General features: G+C 57.0%; 1 protein-coding gene across 2 annotated transcripts in view; it reads right to left on the minus strand.

Moving 5' to 3' along the window:
• Slc6a6 (solute carrier family 6 member 6) overlaps positions 1 to 15,172 on the minus strand; it is a 66,523-nt gene extending 51,351 nt beyond the window's left edge. Inside the window, exons 1-2 of one of the 2 annotated variants that reach the window (XM_042679635.1) lie at positions 15,139 to 15,172; positions 1,629 to 1,672 (exon numbers count right to left, since the gene is read on the minus strand). The gene's annotated coding sequence lies outside the window, so the exon portion shown is untranslated. Of the gene's footprint in view, positions 1 to 1,628; positions 1,673 to 15,138 lie in introns of those variants that run through there. The other variant, XM_042679636.1, reaches the window with a different exon arrangement.
• Between the last annotated feature and the right edge of the window lie 3,949 nt (positions 15,173 to 19,121).

Consider the following 19,121-nt stretch of genomic DNA (forward strand, 5'->3'; position numbering starts at 1 on the left):
TGGCAGCAGCAGACAAGGGGACCCACAAACCAGTGTTTTTTAGTCTCTCTTCAAAGGTGAACCCCACATCAACCGCACTCCAGCCCTGGGTTGGCAGGAACATAACTGACCCCCTTACAGGTGTGTGCTCAGGGGCTGGAGGTGCAATTCAGTGGTGGGTCACGAGCCTGGCCAGGCCAAGGCCTGGGTTTCATCAAAACAAAATGATAGTCACAAAGCAGCAGAAAGGAAAGGAGCATCTGTGCAGAGCTGGGCGCAGTCCACAGGTGGGTGATCCACAGGTGGGTGAGGGATTAGCATAAAGGCTATTGTTTAGTGAGGGCCTGGAGAGGAGAGCTCCTCCACTCCAAGCCTGGGCTGGAGAAGCCCGGGCTTCAGGATCTGCAGGAAGCAGTAGTTCTTGCTGAATGCCAGGACTAAAGGACTTTGAAAGCTAGTGAAGTTTTAAATCAACTAAACCAGCCAGAGGAAGACACTCCTTCCTTCAGCCCCCCTGAAAGATACCCTTGTGATCCCGACTCCAAGGAAAGCAAGCCTGCCAGCAGTAAACACATAGACAATCAGCAGAATGTCTTTTTAAGGCTTATAGATTAGATAAGAGAACTGTGTCAATGTTAAACGTCCCGAGTTCTTAATTGTGCTGTGCTTATGTAAGACAATGGCCTGGGTCTTACAAAATAGCTGAAGGACTGGGGTAAAGGGAAGTCCCAATGAATCAGCAGAAGAGAACACTCACGTGCTGATTGGTGGAACAACACGTAGCAAGGAGGAGACGAACCCAGAAACAATAGGAAAATCTGGATGAAGGGTATATCAAGGTCACTATAGCATTCTCACAATTTCACCGAGTTTTCAACTGTGTGCGCGCGTGTGTGCGCGTGTGTGCGCGCACGTGTGTGTGCGCGTGTGTGTGCATGCGTGTGTGCGTGTGTGCGTGTGTGTGCGTGTGTGTGTGCGTGTGCGTGTGCGTGTGCGTGTGTGTGTGTGTGTGCGCGCGTGTGTGCGCGTGTGTGTCCATACTGGGGCATGAACTCAGGCCTGGGCACCATCCCTGAGCTTTTACACTCAAGGCTAGCGCTTTAGCACTTGAACTACTGCTCTACTTCCAGCTTTCTGGTAATTTATTTGAGGTAAAAATCTCGTGGACTTTTCTGCCCTGGCTGGCTTTAAACTGGGATCTTTAGATCTCAGCCTCCTGAGTAGCTAGAGTTACAGGTGTGAGCCACCAGTGTCCGGCACAACATGTTTTATTCTGTTTCGTTTTAATAAAAACAAAGCTTAGTGGGGTTGGGAATATAGCTCAATATTAAGACCACCGGGTTCCATCCCCAGTACTGCAGATGGTAAATAATAATAAATGTTCAATATAATCAAGATGATTTGTGACGAAAGCCCCAGTCCCCAGAGCAGCCTGTCTGCCGAGGGAGCCCGGGTCACCCCTTGGTGTGGTGCCATCATGAGCCGACTCCGCAAGGTTCCCACTCCTGTGCCATCCCTGCACGAAGGTGAGCACACGGGGGACCAAGCCAGAGGCCTACTGCAGGGATGGAGGTGCCCAGAATGAGCTCCCTGCTCTCGATGGCCAACGCCACCCCCCGGAGAAAGGAGGGGGAATCAAAGCTACTCACGTTTTAAAGGATCCTCAGAAGGCGCTGTGTTTCTGGCTCTGGACCTGCGGCCAAGAGAGAGGACAAGTGGTCAGACAGGGCCTATTTGCACCCGGGCCAGCCGTCTTCTGCCCAGGGGTGACAGCAGCATCACGTGCAGGGGGATGCCTGTCTCTACCCAACAGGGCCTGGGAGCAGAAAGGCAGGTGCAGGGATGTACCCAGGGCTGCTGGGCCCGCAGCCCGTGTGCACACACACCCTGTTCAGCATGCTCTTGAGCGGTCTGCAGGTGGCCTGCTGGGCTCAGAGGGGCATGCAAACAGTAACGCCCCCTGGAAGGCCTCCAGACCCCCAACCCCACCACACCACAGGCTCTCAGCAAGCCTGTGACTGGTTGGGTATTCCGCACAAACACATCAAAGGTCACAGCAGGGGGGATGGCAAGGCTCTGAGAGGCCCCCCAGATTTTGAGAATGTGACACCCATCAATTACTGCATTGTCATGTATGTGTGTGTGTGTGTGTGTGTGTGTGTGTGTGTGTGTGTGTGTGTGTGTGTGTGTACTGGGCTTGGGACTTTAACTCAGGGCCTGGGCACTGTCCCTGGTAGCACTCTACCACTTGAGCCACAGCTCTACTTCTGGCTTTTTAGCTGTTACTGGAGATGAGTCTCTCCAACTCTCCCACCCTGACTTTGAGCCACAGTCCTCAGCTCTCAGCTTCCTGCGTAGCTAGGATTGCAGGCGTGAGCCCCTGATGCCGGGCTGCGTGAAGGCTAGCTAGCATCATCACGCCAAGCCCACCAGCTTCCCTTTGCTGGGGCCAGCCATCTTCCTGGGGGAACGACTCCAGGGCCATTTTATGGGCCCTGCTATGGTTTATTTCGTGTATTTTAATTCATTCACTTTCTGCAGGGCTAAGGGTAAAGCCCAAGGTAAATTCTACCCATTGCCTGCAAGGACTACACCACCTTGCTCAGCCTAAGGCCCTGTGAGGGTTTTTAATAGGAGTCTCTGGTACTTTGGAACGTGGTTTGGGAAACAAGCGAATGGAGGCAGGGTACCCGTGTCTCAGACCACCGGCAGAGCCTCTTATCCAGGGGCAGGAAGGCCCTCCCAGTTTCCTGGAATATAACCCACCCCCCTTAGAAAACCAGGAAATGATTTCTTATGGGGAGATCTTACATCTCAATGAGCAGTGAAAGTGGGATTAGCAGTGACCAGGATAGGGGGAGGTGCTCCCCACTATACCCCCCCTCCCTCGCCCCCTCCCAGCTGCCCTGCCCTGCGGTCCCTACCCGACTCAAAACACAGGTGTGGCCCCAGCTCCCAAGTCAGACAGGCCCTGGCTACAAAAGATCCCCACTGGTGCAAGGCATAGGGTACAAACAGCCAATTGTTGTTATATGAGCACCTACTATGTACAGGGACACAGCAGTGAACAAGCCAAGGTCCCCATGTTACTGAAGCTTCCCTCATGCTCTGTGGAGCTGGGATGCATCAGTGACGTCTGCCTTGGGGTACGACAGTGGAAGTAGCAACCGTCTATGAGCTTGAATCTGAATCCGACGGTCTGGGACTATACTAAGGGTAGAGGGCCAAAGGGAAGGAAGGAGTTCACATATTTACAGCACAACCACAGAATGATGCAAAGAAGGGCGGAAGCTTTCTCCCTGAGGTGAATTCTCACCAGCCGGGGGAGGCCAGCCCGGCCTAGCAGTGGATCCGAGTGGCACTCGATCTTGGGACAGCCTAAATCTACTGGCCTTGGAGTCTCAGCCCACTGGGTGGGCCGACATCACCTCTGCTTCTAGGTGGGACCAGAAGCCAGGCTTGGCCAATCTGAAGGGACTGCCGACTCCTGCCTGTATCTAACCATGCCGGAACCTTCCCGCTAAAAACACTGGAACAAAAGAGGGCTTTCTCTACACTGACATGGCTCATCCAGAAAGCAGAAGGGGAGAGTTCTTACTGGAGCAGCTAGGAGTCCCTCTCCACGAGGAGAATGGTGCAGGCACAGAGGGACACTTAGCCCAGAAATGAATGGAGACAAAAGACCGCCTCTCTCAGCACCTGGGTCTAGCTACACCTGAAGTACATAAACACAATCAACGTTCTTTACAAAGATTTTGGCCAATTACAACCGTAAGAATCCAGACTTATGCCTGGTCTTGAACTGGATGTCCTTTTATAATAGTCTCCTTATCTCTAAGATTCTCAGTCCATCATAACAAATGGGAAAATGCAAACAAACTGACATCTAACACACCTCTCCCTCCCCCCACCCCATGCTCTGGCAGCCCTGGCATCCAATTACCTGGAACCTGTGAGCAAAGGTTGGACCTGAACCTCCCTGGTCCTCACCCCACCCCTACAAATCACCTTTCTCCCAAGTAGGTAGGCATCAAACACCTGCTGGGCTCTTCAGAGCCTATCATAAACCCTCCCTCCATCCCGGGTGGAGAAATACCAGCCCAGGGTGGCCTGAGGGTCCCGAGCCCCAGCTGATGCCCAGCTCTGCCATTCCAGGGAGCTCCACGTTCTCAGGACCCAGTGTGTGTCTGTCAGACTCTTCCCAGGCGGAAACAGAAATGGCTTAACCAGGTGGGGAACCGAAGCCCCTCCCCCTCCCCAAGCCCGGTCCCCAATTCAGGAAAACTGTGTGCAGTTGCCAGGTGAAACCAATCTTTTTTTCTTTTTCTTTTCTGCTGGTCCGAGAGCTTGAACTTAGGGCCAGGAGCTGTCCCTAAGCCTCTTTGTGCTCAAGGCTGGTGCTCTCCCACTTGAACCACAGCACCACTTCCGGCCTTTTCTGAGTAGTTTATTGGGGATGAGAGTCTCAAGGACTTTCCTGCCAGAGCTGGCTTTGAACCATAATCCTCAGATCTCAGCCTCCAGAGTAACTAGGATTACAGGTGTGAACCACCGGTGGCCAGCTGAAACCGGTCTTTAAGCAAGGGAAGCATCAGATGAGAACTCCTGCATTTCCTTGGCTCAGGCCAGCCCACACGGGAATTTACCTAGCTGGTGGGCAGCTTCTCTGAGGGACGTTTCCAGCAGGCCCCATGCTGGTCTCCCTGGAGCCTAGAGCATCTCCCCAACACTCCCCGAGCGAGCGGGCAGGGCAGGCCGCCAGGCCCCTGCTGTGGACCTGGTCGAGACACAGGGCCTGCAGCCTCAGGCCAGCAGGCCTGGCTGACTGGGCTCTGGTCATGTGACCTGGCGCCTGCAAAAGCCTTCTGTGGCTTTTGGAGCGGGGACGCTGCTCACTACTAAAAGGCTTCCCCACCTGCATCCCTTCCAAGGCGGCACTGGCCCAGAGAGCCAGGCAGGGCCGACTCCCAGCCCAGAGAGTGGCCTTGGGCAAGTCACCTGCCCTCGGGACGCCCTGGTTTTCATAATACAAGACGGAGAATGTGAGGTTCACATGTTGTCATCCTTGTTGGTAGGGTGGGGGCTTTCACTGAATTGCCAGACCTCCAAGGCTCAGGCCTCCCTCCGCAGCTTCCAAGGAACTTTAACTCCAATTGCGGCCCCAGGACCAGCAGCAAACACGCCAGCTGGTTAGCAATGCACCCACCTTGGCCATCCCCACAGACCAGAGCCGAGCATGGTGCTTGAACCTGTAATCCCAGCACTGGGGGGGGGGGGGGGGCTCATCATGTTGAGAACAGCCAGGGTTACAGACAGCAAAATCTTGCCTCAAAAAGATGGGGGGGGATCCCCAAGAGGTCTCAAGATTGCACGTGTGGCCACCTGGGCCGTATTGCTATCATCACTGCTTTCTTTGTTACAACATCCTGCTACCTCCGTACCAAACAAGCCACCCTGGGAGCCACTCAGCTCCCGGCCCACCTCCAGGCCCGTGGGGGTAGCAAGCTGGAGTCAGGGGCAAAAACGTATTGAGAAAGGGAAGAGAATCCTCCCTGCCTCTCAGCCTCCGATCTAATGACCCCGTGGGCAGCGGGGAGATGCGCAGCGGCCAGCGGGGCCCTCCGAGAGGCCGGGTGAGCGCTGCCCACTGCCCAGGCCAAGGCAATAAAACACGGCGCTCCAGGTGACAGATTCGGGGCTTTCTCGGAAGAGCCTGGCCGCCTTTGTTCCTCTCTGCCTTCCGCAGAGGTTCAAAGAAAGCAAATTACCCTTCTGGCTGGAGCTCACTGCCCAGAACTCAAGGCAGAAGTTGGCGCTGTGGCTGTCCCGGGAGCTGCCACCCCGCCTGGCGGCCTGGGTGTCCCCAGAACCCCAGCTCGGTGACAGAGGCCTGCGACTTGCCCGGGCCGGGGGAGGGGGGCTGGACACCGAGTGAGAAGCTGAAGGGTTCTGAAATCACCTCGCCCTCTGCCCCTGCTCTGAGTCAGCTCCGGGAATCATCGCAGCCGCAGCCGGAAGCCAGACCCCAGGCAACCTGCAGCCGCAAAGTGCGGCGTGGGGGCTGGGCCGGCCCCAGCTCAAGGAGCATGGGCACACGGGCACCTGCGGCAGGGACGGGGAGGGAGGGCGCGTCGCCCCCACACTGCACCCCGCGCGGCTGTACCCCCGCGTCGCCCCCACACCGCACCCCGCGCGGCTGTACCCCCGTGGCACACAGCCAGGGGCATCCATCGCACACATGGTGGCCAAAACTCTGCAGGCCGCGCACGCATCGCAGGTCACCTTTAAAGCCACCATCAGCAAGAGCCAAGACAGAACAAGGCCCTGCGGTACTTGTGGGACAGGGTTGCCACATGTGGGCTTTCTGGTTTTGCGCTCTCTCTCTCTCTCTCTCTCTCTCTCTCTCTCTCTCTCTCTCTCTCTCGCTGGTCCCAGGCTTTCACTCTGGGCCTGGGTGCTGTACTGTCCCTGAGTTACTTTTTGCTAGCACTCTACCACTTGAGCCATAGTGACACTTCCAGCTTTTTCTGTGATTAACTGGCAATGAGAGTCTCATGGACTTCCTGCCTGGACTTCAAACCCCGATCCTCAGATCTCAGTCTCCTAAGTAGCTAGGATGATAGGAATGAGCCACCGGCGCCTGGCTTCTTTTTCTTGTTCTCATTTATATTCTTTTACCAAGAGTGGAAGGAAACACATTGTTCCTAGAAGAAATTCTTCTTTCTCAAGGCTGGTGGCTATGGCTCAGCTGGGTGTCCTCCTGGACTAAGAGCCTGAACTGGGGTGCCTTCTCTCAGCGTCCCAACACCTTGGGACACCAACAGGGAGACAACTGCTTCCTTAGAGGGATGCCAGGGATGGGCAGCCCACGCGGCGAACACAGAGAAGGCTTGTCCCTTTACCCAGCAAATTCACCGCAAATACAAGGCCCAGAGAGGGAAAAGATTCACCTAGGTCACACAGCAAGCCAGGAGCGACATCCAGACTATCACAGGGCCTGAGCTGGGGCTTTGATGTGGTCAGGGCTCCTGTTATGGTTCATGTATATACATGGCACCTTTTTTTGGGGGGGGGGGTCAGGTCGTGGGGCCTGAACTCTGGGCCTGAGCGCTGTTCCGCAGCTCTTGAGCTCAAGGCTAGTGCTCTACCACTTGAGCCACAGTGCTACTTCCGGCTTTTTACTTTTTGCTTATGTGGTGCTGAGGAATCAAACCCAGGGTCTCAGGCATGCAAGGCAAGCGCTCTACCACTGAGCCAACTTCCCAGCCCCTACATGGCATCTTTTAAAAAACAAAAAGTGCCTTACTATGTAGCCTAGGCTGACCTTGAACTTACAACCCTCATGCCTTCACCTCCCTAGGGTTACAGGTGTGTACTACCATACCAAGTAGGTGGATGGCAACATGTCTGTGCTCAGGTGGACAAGTAAGCTGACCGTGGCCAGAGAAAAAGCTACAGGAACTCAGCAGGGCGAATTCACGTCCTTTGAGGGGTTCCTATAGGTCAGACACTGTTCTGGGATGCAGGATGCTTCTAGAATGACGAGGAGCTGTGGGAGAAAGCTGTGGGCTGAGGGACAGGCATGGGCAGGCTGAGAGAGCCACAAGGAGAAGCAGGAACTGTGGACAGTGAGGGTAAGCACCGCAACCGCCAGATCCTGAGCAGCCCCCAACACCGGGTTAAGGAGTTCGGACTTGGTGTCACAAGCCCGGAGAGCCACTGAAGGCTCCTGAGCAGGAGAGCAACATGGTAGGCTCCTGGACAGTGTAGAGGCCGCGGCAGTCCTGGGGACCTGGAGGAGGCCGCGCTGACATCCACCCTGCCACAGACTCGGGTGTCCTCCGGGGATGAGGGGCGGGGAGGGCACAGCCCTCCGTTCCAAACTGCACGGCAGGGACTGTGCGGAGATGGGGTCTGAGGCACTATTTAACGGGGAAGCGGAGGCTCAGGAAGGCAGGGAGCTGCCCAGTGAGCCCAGGCCCGCCCCTCTCCCAGTCCTCCTGAGCCAAGCCAGGGCCAGGGCTGCATACTGCAGGCCAGGCTCCATGCATCTCTGAGCCTTCCAGGAGGTCCATCCTGGATTCTGGGGTGTCTCCGGGCAGATGGGTCACACTGAACCTAGCTAGCATGCCTTTTCCCCCGGCCGTGCCAACCTGGGGAACAGAGACTCTGGGTATAGCCACCATCACTACTTTGAGGCAGAATTTGGGTGAGGCTCCACGGTAGAGCACGTGCCCCCCACATGTGCAAGACCCAGGTTTGGGTCCAGGGAAGCACAACCCCACCCCCCAGACACACAAGGGGGAATGAGCACTGCAGGGAGAGGAAGAAACAAAAGAACAGGGCTCTCTCCTTTTCTTTGCAGTCTTGGGCTTACGTCAGGGCCTGGATGCTGTCTCTGAGCTGCTTTTGCTCAAGGATAGTGTTCTGCCTTTGGAGCCACAGCTCCACTTCCGACTTTTTTGGTAATTTATTGGAGATCAGAGACTCTTGGACTTTCCCGGGCTGGCTTTAAATGGCAATCCTCGGATCTCAGCCTCCTAAGTAGCTGGGATGACAGGTGTGAGCCACCAGCACCTGCCTATCAGGGCTCTTCAGATGTTGGTGATTGCTCTCACTCAGAGCTCAGCATCCTCACCACAGGGTGGGAGAGCGGGTGAGCCCAAGGTCCAAACTCCCACGGCAACACCTGCCACAGGCTCCTGTATGCTGGTCCTCGGTACAAACCACCCAGGATTGCTCATTAACTTCCTGATATACATCTTCTCCTTGCTTCACAGGCCGAGCTCCCCGCCCTCCCACTGTGATACTGTGGGACTGAGCTACCTGCTAACAGGGACTTTTCTACTTATCGCTGCCCTTTTACCCCGGCACCATGCCTGCCATAAAATTGCTGCTCGATAAACACTTGTAGTGTGGCCAGCAGACCATGCCTGCAGCCCCAGCCATTCGGGATACTGAGGCTGAGGATCACTTGAGCCCAGGAGTTTGTTGAAGGTTGGCCTGGACATCATTATAAGACCTTCTCTAGGGGGTGGGAATATGGCCGGTGGTAGAGTGCTTGCTTGGCATGCATGATGCCCTGGGTTTGATTTCTCAGTACCATATAAACAGAAAAGGCCAGAAGTGGTGCTTTGGCTCAAGTGGTAAAGTGCTAGCCTTGAACACAGAAAGGCTCAGGGATAGTGCCCAGGCCCTGAGTTCAAGCTCCAGGACTGGCAAAACAAAAACAACAAAACCCTCTCTGACAGGCTCAGGCTGTTCCTTTGTCCATGAGCAGGGGAAGTTCAAAGTCATCGGTGGTGGGGTGGTTCATTCTCCGGGCTAGTGGGCTAGCTGGGACAGAAGAGGTCAAAGGCTTCTGAATGCAAGGCTGGCTATGCACAATGAGCTGGCAGTCCTGTGGGTTCTGACTGCGTGCGTTAGGTCCACAATCGTCCGTTGTTTGAATAGACCAAGTGGCAGAACCAAGAACATTGTGATGCTATTTTTGTTCAAAGCAAAACAAAACCACTGCAAGCTTACTGAGCAAGTCCCAAACAAAGCTCAAAGAGGAAACTGAAAATAAAATGAAAGTGGATCCAGAAAGTGGTAAAAAGTGTTCAGTATCTGTGACACCTGAGGGGCGTGGCCAAAGCTGCATGTGAAGGGCAATGTGTAGCCTTAGGGGCCTTTATTTATTTATTTGCAGTGAAGTTTATTTTTGAGGGAACCCAGGGCCTTGCATGTATGTTCTTGCCAATCATATGTTCTGCCAGTTAATTAGCCACACACCTCCACCTATATCCTACTTGCTTTCTTAATGATCTGAAAGTACTACTTTTTATTTTATCCATTTTGTATTTCTTGAAGTATGTTATTTCTGCTTTGATTTAAAAGGAATCTTTGGCAGTTTCTCATAAAGCCAGCACATCTACCTTACGATCCAGCCAGTCATTTCCTATACAAATGAAAATATAGGTTCACAAAGATGAAATGCGAATATTCACAGGAGCTTAGTTCACAAAACTCCACCCTGGGAAAAACCAAACTGTACATCCACAGGCCAACTGCGGCTGAGTTCCCCTTCCACAGACCCCCAGGGGGCATCTGACACCACACAGTACCAAACCCCATGGACACTGTTGTTTTTCCCATATGTACACTTTTAGATAAAGCTTCATCTACAAACTCGCTAACAGCCATAGCTAGTAATAAAACAGAGCCATTATAAATGAAAGTTATTCACAGATGAACCGCTTCTCAGGATCCTTCCACTTAGCTCTTCCAGGAGCAAGTAATCGCGTAACTGACATCTCAAAAAGGGAAACAGAAGAAGGCGACCAAGTCTGTAGGATGGAGCCCTGCTGCGCAAGGAGAGGAATTACTAACTGCTGGTGCATGCCCCCATCCTGCCTAGATGTCAGGCAGGAGGACGCGAAGCAGGGCTGGGGGCCTGGCTCAAGGGGTAGTGCAAGATGCAGAGTTCACACGCATGGTGACAGAAATCGAGAGCGGTTATCTTAGGAGGTGGAGAGGGCTGTGGATGTGGCTCAGTGGGAGAGCACTCGCCTCTCAGGTGTGAAACTCTAGGTTCAATCTCCAGTGAGAGCGAGAGAGGGAAGGAACACAAGACAACTCTTTTGGGGCTGTAGGAAGGTTCCCTAGCCTGATATCGGTGATGGCTGCATAGCATATACATTTGTGAAAATTCATTAAACTGTTTAGAAACCTCTGCGTTTCAATACATGAGTATTAGGCATCAATTTAAATTTGACTTAATTTTTACTTCGGTTGCTGATCAAAGATATACTCCGAGTCACTTAAAATGCTTTTTTGAACAAAAGAAAAAAAATCTCAGGGAACCAGTATATTCGTGATGCAGAAGAGGCTGAGACGGGAGGATCACTTGAGCTCACAAGTTTAAGCCCAGCCTGAGAGACTCTGTCCTAAGTAAACAAAACAAACAAACAAATATCCAAACACTAGTAGCTCACACCTGAATCCTAGCAACTCAGAAGGCTGAGAGCTGAGGAATGTGGTTCCAAACCAGCCTGGGCAGAAAAGTCCCTCTCAGACCATTATCTCCAATCATCCACTCAAAAAAATGCAAGTGGTCCTGTGGCTCAAAGGGTAGAGTGCTAGCCTTGAGCAAAAGAACTCACCTAAGTCCTGAGTTCAAGTCCCATGACCAGCAAGAAGTAAATAAGTAAATAACCAGAGAAGAAAACTTAAAATACAGATGAGATACCCAGCTCGTTCCACCTCGTGACCATTCTGACTTTGGGTGCCCTGGCTGGGCCTGGTAATCTGTTGGGGCTCTACCACTTGAGCCACAGCTCCACTTCTAGCTTTTTGCTGGTTAACTGGAAATACAAGTCTCTCAGATTGGTCTGTCCAGTCAGGCTTCAAATCAATATCCTCAGATCTCAGCCTCTTGCACAGCTTGGGTTACAGACAGGAGACTCCAGCACCCGGCAGTTTGGGCAGGTTTTTATTGTTTTCGTTTGTTTGTTTTGTGGGCATGGGCTCCTGCTAGGTCGGGCAGGCCGGTCTCTGATTCCTAGGCTCAAGCTATCAATCTCAATCAATCCTCCTCCAGCCTCAAGCCTCCCAAGTAGCTGAGACACCCTGTTCCTGCCAAGGACCGTTTAAACACTTGTAACATCGTTGAGGACCATACAAAATGATCGATGCAGGCAGATGGCCACTGGCTGCCGAGGAGAGGAATACTTGCCTGTTATTGTCATGCACCAAGTGGCTGCTTGGTCCTTGAGTGTCCTGCAGACTAGACGTTCCCCACCCTGGACAGGAGGGCACATGGCACCCCACAACTTGCTCCAGATAATTCTCCCCTTGTTCTGTTGAGGACAGCGGTTTGGCTTTTGGAAGCCTCCCGTGCCCCTGCCCCCCAGCCTTGGCACCAGCCCCAGGCATGGTGGAAAGGGGAACCCCACAGCCTGTCCATAACTCACCTGGGCTGCATGCTCCAGGGAGGTTAATGGCCCATGTGCCTGTTAAAGCAGCATGTCCAGGCTTCACCCCATGTTTACACAAAGAGCTTGGGGCCAGACTCACTGGCACAGAAACAGCACCGTGCCCTGCCCAACTGCGGCCCCACTGTGGCCTGACCACCCCTGCCTCTTGCACCCGAACCTCATTCCTCACTCACCACCAGGAGTCTCTTAGGCTTCAGGCTTGACTGGCTTCTGCCCTGCTGTCCCCAAAGCCCACGAGAGCCTCTTTCTATGCTGTCCTCCTGATAAAGTCCATGTGCCCAGCACCCAAGGCCCTTCCACCTGGTCCTGCTAAATCCAACCCTGGCTCCTGGTCCTCTCTCCAGTTGGGACCCTGGGGACAGGTTCTACAAAAAAAAAAAATGCTTGATTCTTCCGTGCCACTGTGCCTTTGCACCTGCTACGCCCTACCCCGAGTGCCAGTCCACCCTGTTTCTACAAGGAGAGAGGAGGCAGCTCAGATGTCACCTCCACTAAGAGGCTGAAGCACATTCTTCTGCCCCCTCTCTCCTCCCCCCCCCTCCAGTCTTCTTCAGGATACCATGCATGGTGAAGGTCACTGCAACTGCTCCTCCCTCTGAGAGGTGTGAACATCTGGAAAGCCAACAATGTATCCTGTATCTCTAACCTGACCAGAGCCAATGTTTATCAACCAACAGCGTACAGCACATTAAAAATGGACCTCCCTTTTCCCCTGAGCCATGCCGGGTCTTTCCAGATCCACCCACAGCCATGAATGCAAAAAACCAACGGCCTGCGCTCGGAAGGTGGGCAAACACCAACAAGTGAGGGGCAGACCCGAAGAACCTGCGCCCCGCTCAAGTCCGTCCGCCGCAGCGGGGATCCGCCGGCTGCCTCCGGCCGTGGCCAGCAGCGTGCCAGGTTGTCTCTGTAGCTCACTTCGCAGCTCTTTCCTGTGCCCAGGAATGTGCTCGGTGACTCCCAAGTGTCTTATCATTGGGGACCTTTGGAAACTCTCAGAGAACCACAGTCCCCAAATTCCTTGATGGACAGACAAGGGGGGGGGGTAGAAAACAGGGAGTCCAGAGCCCACAGTAGCTCCTCCAGCTGGGGAGGGTGGGGGGACGGGGGACGAGGGGGCTGACATCCACTAAGGAACAGCTCCCAGAAAAAAAAACAAAAACGGAGGCACCAATGGATCCCTTTAACTCACCCCAAGCCTCACCTTTGGCCCTCATCGTCTCCGGCCCCCAGAGGCTCTTCAGCTCCCTGGGAAATCATGACAGAAGCCCCATGGAGCCAAAACTCACGGCTGGCCATGTGCAGTGCAGGCTTTCTGAAGCCTAATCCTGTCACTGTCCAATCCAGGGCCGTCTTCTAGGTGGCTCTCAACCGGTCCATCTGCGACCAGGCCCTGCCAAGCAGGGGTGGTGCAGGCAGCATGGGCTGGGCAGAGGAGGTGAGGTGCAGTGGCAGGGGAGGGGGCTTCGGCAGGAGGCAGGCTGTGGGTGTGCCACGGGCAGTACAAGGGTGTCCCCAGGGGACAAAGGCTCGGGCTGCGCGGAGGCCCTTGCCACATACCACTGTGACCTGGGACCTCGTGACACTCTAATCGGCAGCTCTGAAGCCCAACCCGGCTTTACAGCTTACCGCAAGCTTATTCAGCCTCATCTCCCTCAACCCCTCAAGGTCGCCGGGAGGCTGGTCCTGTGTCTCTTCTGCCCGGACAGCCCGGGGCTCCAAGAGAAATCACCCAAGGTCACCATGAAGACAGGGTGCACTCAGCTCCCCTGGCTCCTGGCCCCAAGGGTACCAGCCCAACGGGCCGCCAGGACGCCTTACCCATTTTACAGATGGGGAGACTGAGGCCGGGAACTAATACCCAAGGTCAGCTGAAGGCTGAGCCAGGCCTAAGAACCTCTCTGGCCGCCCTGCCGCTCTGTGGATTCTCGGCAGGTGGTAGGAGGCCCCTTCTAGCCCCGCACCCCCGACACCGTCGTGATTAAACCCGGGCCCGGGCCTGGGGCCACCCCGCACCCCGGCACGGGTCCCCGGTGGAGGACGAGGCTGTTGCTAAGCGCTCACAGCTCGCTCATAAAAATAAACTCCTTCTGGCTAGGAGACTCGGGACCAGCTCCTCCCTCGCAGCCACCGCACGGAGACTAATTCAATTGCAGCGGAGACCTCGGGTCACACGGATTCCGGTGTCGGCCGCGCACATCAGAGGCCCCAGGAGCCCCCGGATCAGCGTCCGGGGAGCTCGGCGGGCCGCTGTACGTCCCGCGGCAGGAAGCGGCCCCGGCGCCTTCCCGGGGCTCGGGCTGGCCCTGGGGGAGGCCAGGGTCTGGCAGAGGCTCGGCGGGGACCAAAATAGCCGGGCCGGTGGCCGTGCCCAGCACACGCCTCTCTCGGAGCACCCGAGGCCGGGCGGCCGGGCTGCGTCTCGGGGCTCCCGGAGGCGGAGCCCGCGATCCCCTCCGGGGCTGGGCCGGAGGGGGGAGACCAGGGCGCCGGCCCCAAAGAGGAACCCGAACGAGGAAGGGGAGCAGCCCGCAGGAAGACGCGTCTCCCGGGCCCTGCCCACCGCCCGTCACCCCCAGGCTGGCCCTCGGGGGTCCCCGCGTCCCCGGACTCGGGCCCGCGGGGCTGGCACGGCCGCCAGCCGGCCACACGCACACACACGCCGCCCTGCGGGTACCGGGGGCGCCGTCCCAGGTGCAGCCCCTGGCACCTGGGCGCTCGGCCTCCGGGGGCCGGGGACCCGGGGAGACACGTGCTGTCCACGGCCCGGACCCGGGCGCCGCGGCCCGCGCCAGGGAGGCGCGGGGGGCGCACGGCCGCGGCGCCGGGGAGGCGCGGGGCGCGCGCGGGGGGCGCACGGCCGCGGCGCCGGGGAGGCGCGGCGACCCCGCGGCGGGCGGCCCGCTCAGGTGCGGCAGCCGTGCACGCCGGGCCCCCCGAGCCCCGCGCGCGCCCCGGGACGTGTGCACGTGTGCACGCCGCGGAGCACGCCGCGCCCGGGTCGCCGCGGGGCTGGCGCTCACACTCACGCTCACACTCACGCTCACACCTGCCGCAGCCCCGGGAGCCCGAGCCCCCTCCACCGCCGGGAACAATGACGCCGGGTCCCGCCCCGGGAACGGCGACCCCGGGCGGGGGGAGGCCGGGCGCGGGGCGCGCGGGCCGGGCCGGCGCTCGGTACCTGGGGCGGCGGCGGGATCGGCCGGCCGGGGGCTGCCCGCCCGCTCGGGGTCCGGCCCGCGGGGGCTGCGCTCCGCGCTGGCCCTCGCTGTCGGCGCGGCGCGGCGCGGCCTCGGGGCGCCCGGGGACTCGCGGTCCTCGCGGTCCTCGGGGCTCGGCACGGGCAGCGGGGCGCGGCCGCGGCCCGGAGCTCGGCGCTGGCGGCGGCGGCGGCGGCGGCGGCGGCGCGGAGGAAGCGGTAATTTATAAGCGGCTTCTTCCTGACCTCGCGTGTCTGTTGTCTGAGCAGGCGGCTCTCAGCATCACCCATCCTGCTGGGTGGAAAAATACCAGCTCGGCCGGGCCGGGGGCGGGCCGGGGGCGGGGCCTGGCGGCGGGGGCGGGGCCGGGCGCGACGGCCACGCCCCCGGGCGCGGGGAAGCACTCACACACACACACACGCACACACACGCACACACACACGCACACACACACGCGCGCACGCGCTCAGCCACACGTATGCGCGCACGCGCGCGCGCACCGGCTCGGACACACAAAGAGCCCGGGCTCGCCGGGCCCGGCGCGCGCGCCTCGTGTGGCGCCGCCCACCTCGCGGCAGAGCCGGGGCGGCCGGGCCCCCGGGGAGGCGGGGTGGAGGGGGCTGACGCGGGCTCCTCCTGCCGGCCGGGCAGCGCCCGAGACCCCGACCCGAGCTCCGGCCACGGCCACCGCCACACCCCGCCCTCCCTCCCCTGCCCACCTGGGGCTGTGGCGGGGCTGCTCCCCCTGCACTGCGGTGCTCGCGCGGTCTCCCGGCCTGGATTCCCTGCTCTGGGAAAGGGGCCCCAGAGCCAAGCACCCCCATCACACACGCGCACACGCGCGCGCACACGCGCCAGCCCCGGCCCGGCTTGACCCTGGCTGTGTGACTTGGGGCAAGTTCCTCAGTCTCTCTGTGCCTTCCTCCATCTGTAAAATGAGTAACCACAGTGGCCGATCGTCGGGCTGCTGGGAAGAGCCCAGGTTCGCACCGTCGGGGCCCGGGGCTCCCGGTTCCTGGGAGGTGCCATGGCACTGTTTTTAAACGGGGATGGGGCTTGGGCCGTTCTTCTTGCCTTCTCGGATGGAGCAGGTCCTCAGCATCGTCCACAGGCGCATCCGGGCTGGGCCTGGGCATGGGTCACCTCCGCCAGGAGGTCCTCCAGAAACCCAGCTGGCCCGTCTCCGGCTCAGCCCTTCCCCAGCCAGCTCCATCCGTGTGTGTCAGCCTAGGAACGCTTCCACCTCTGAGAGCCGCGAGCCGCACCCGGCCAGGCCTCCGCCAGCCTGGAGCGCGGCCAGAACTCCAGATGCGACCCTTCTTCACAGCTAGTGCCCTCACCGAGGCCCGCCGCTCGGGGCTTCAACCTGACCTCCCTCCAGAAGCCCATAGGAAAGCCAAACACCGGCCAAGACACACCAGGGCCACTGCCGCCCGGTGGGTGCTGACCTAGGGGCCACCAGCAGAGCGCCAGGTCATTAGGACCAAGAGGGCCAGCGGCCAGACGGCTTGCTTCTCCTGTTGGTGCAGTGTGATCACACCCATTTAGAGTGAGGAAGCTGAGGCTGAAGGAGAAAAGAAGGCTGAGTCTCTCATCGACGTCGCTGTTTCTCCCGGTGTGTGTGAGGTTCCTCCCTGAGCTGCGGGAGTGCGTAGGGCTGGGCATACCAGTAACCCCACACTCAGGAGGCAGAGACAGGAAGATAGGAGTTTCAGGACAGGTTCTGCTCCACAGCAAGACACTGTCTCACCAAAAGAAAGGAACATTCTCCAGACACCTGTGCCGTGCCATTGCCCACACAGCTCTTGGACTAAGGCAAAGGGGCAGGTCATCAAATGGAGGAAGTGGCTCCAGGGCTGAGGTTTGAACCCAGAAGGCTTTGAGGAAGCCAAGGGCCACTGCGAGGGGTTGGGGGGGGGGAGGCTCTGGCCCCTCCCTGCAGAGTCCAACAGTCATTCACAAGCCTGGCATGCTGTGGGCACAAGAGCCTTTCGCATTTATGCATGCACTGTATTTTTAGATGAGTTGCCCTGAGCTGGGCTGGGGCTGGGCTGCAGGCCTGAAGCTCTACACCACTGCACCTGGTTTTTATTTTGTTTAATACACCTTTTTATTTTTATTTTTTTATTTTTGTCAGTTGTGGGGCTTGAACTCTGGGCCTGGATGCTGTCCCAGAGTTCTTCAGCTCAAGGTTAGCACTTTACTGCCTGAGCCACACCACTTCTGGTTTTCTGGTGGTTTATTGGAGATAAGAGTCTCACAGACTTTCCTGCTCAGTTTGGCTTTGAACCGTGATCCTCAGACTCAGCCTCCTGAGTAGCTAGGATGACAGGAGTGAGCCACCGGCACCTGGCTTTTTAACACACCTTCACGTACCACTTAACTATAAGCTTGGTGCAGGCCAGTGGAACAGCTCCGGGAGGTGAGCACTACCCCAGTCCCCATTGACAAAGGGGAAGCTGGAGTCACAGAGAAATTAAGTGACTTGCTTGCCAACAGTCATTCCTTGGTGAGCAGCTGGGCTGGGGTTCAAACCCAGGCCATCCAGGAGCTTCAGTATATCATTGATTACCAGAGAAAAATCAGCCTGGGGCTGGGGGGGTGGGGTCCCCATTCCAACCTCAGCACCAAAAGAAAAAGAGGAACCAAAGAACTCAGACAGACAGACAGAGAATGGAGGGAAGGGTGGGAAATAAAAGGGCAGGAAGGGAGTCACCAACTACTCCAAGGCCAGGTCCCAGGGCTCATATCTGTAATCCTAGCTACTCAGGAGGCTAAGATCTGAGAGTCCAGATTCAAAGCCAGCCTGGTCAGGAAATTTTGTGAGATTCTTACCTCCAATTACTTACCAGAAAAGCCAAAAGTATAGACACAAGTGGTGATAGCTTGGAATACAAGAAACTCATGAACAGTGCCTTGACCCTGAGTTCAAACTCAGGACTGATACACACACACACACACACACACACACAGAGTGGAGCAGGCAAGTTCAAGGCCAGCCTGAGCTTCATAATGAGTTTAAGGTCATCTGGGTTACACAAGAAGATCCTCCCTTTAAAAACAAGCAAACAAACACTCTGGGTGACTGATGTTTTTACGTGAGGGGGGAAAAAAGGGCAAAATAAGGCTGTAAATGGCCCATTCCCATTTGTCTGCAGTTTCCTTGGTCTGTTCCCCTGCTGTAGGTATGTGGGTTCCCTGGGTTCCCTGATCAGCTGCACCCCCACCCCCACCCTACCCCGGCCAGGGAGAGCTGGAAGGTTCAGGAAGAGCCTGTGGCACCAAGGAAAATGCAAAGGCTGGCAACTAGGAGAGACCTTCAAGGAAAGCCAGGCAGAACTTCCTCTGGACAAGCCAAATAGTAGGCTGCAATTCCACTGGGACTAGCTCTTCTTGTTTGAAGTCTGAAAATCGATGAGCTGGCAGCGCTCCTGGGGGCCTTGTAGGAGGTGATGGCCAAGTTTCTGGCTCCAGTCTGCAGATACTTGCTCACTCACTCGTTCACGGACAGCCAGTGAGACTTGGAAAAGTAAATTTTGCAGCAGCTTTCAATCGTATCATAACATCAGCCCAACAAGATCTCTCATCCCTGTCGGAAGACTTGGTGTCATCTAGCAGGACACCAACAGCGATGTTGCAATGCTAACAGAGGTATAGCACATGCTGGCCCATCTGGCCAGCTCAGGAAGCCACTTGGCACCAGCCCTGCAGAGGAGAGCCTCGAAACGCCCAACTTCATTCCTGGAAGGATCCTTGAGGAGACAGGGGACCTTTGGTGGTGAGAGATGGGTCCACATTCTCCTGGCCACACCAAATGTCCACAGAGCCAATCAGAGCTTCAGGCTGCTCCTTGCTGCCTGTTCACCCCCCACCCCATCCTGCGAACAAATCCCAGCTTCATCTCTCCCCCAGCAGTGTGACCCAGAACAAATAATATGACTGCTCTAGGCCTCAGTGTCCTGAT

This window comes from Dipodomys spectabilis, unplaced genomic scaffold, assembly GCF_019054845.1.
Source record: "Dipodomys spectabilis isolate Male_0828 unplaced genomic scaffold, ASM1905484v1 ptg000054l, whole genome shotgun sequence".
Lineage (NCBI taxonomy): Eukaryota > Metazoa > Chordata > Mammalia > Rodentia > Heteromyidae > Dipodomys > Dipodomys spectabilis.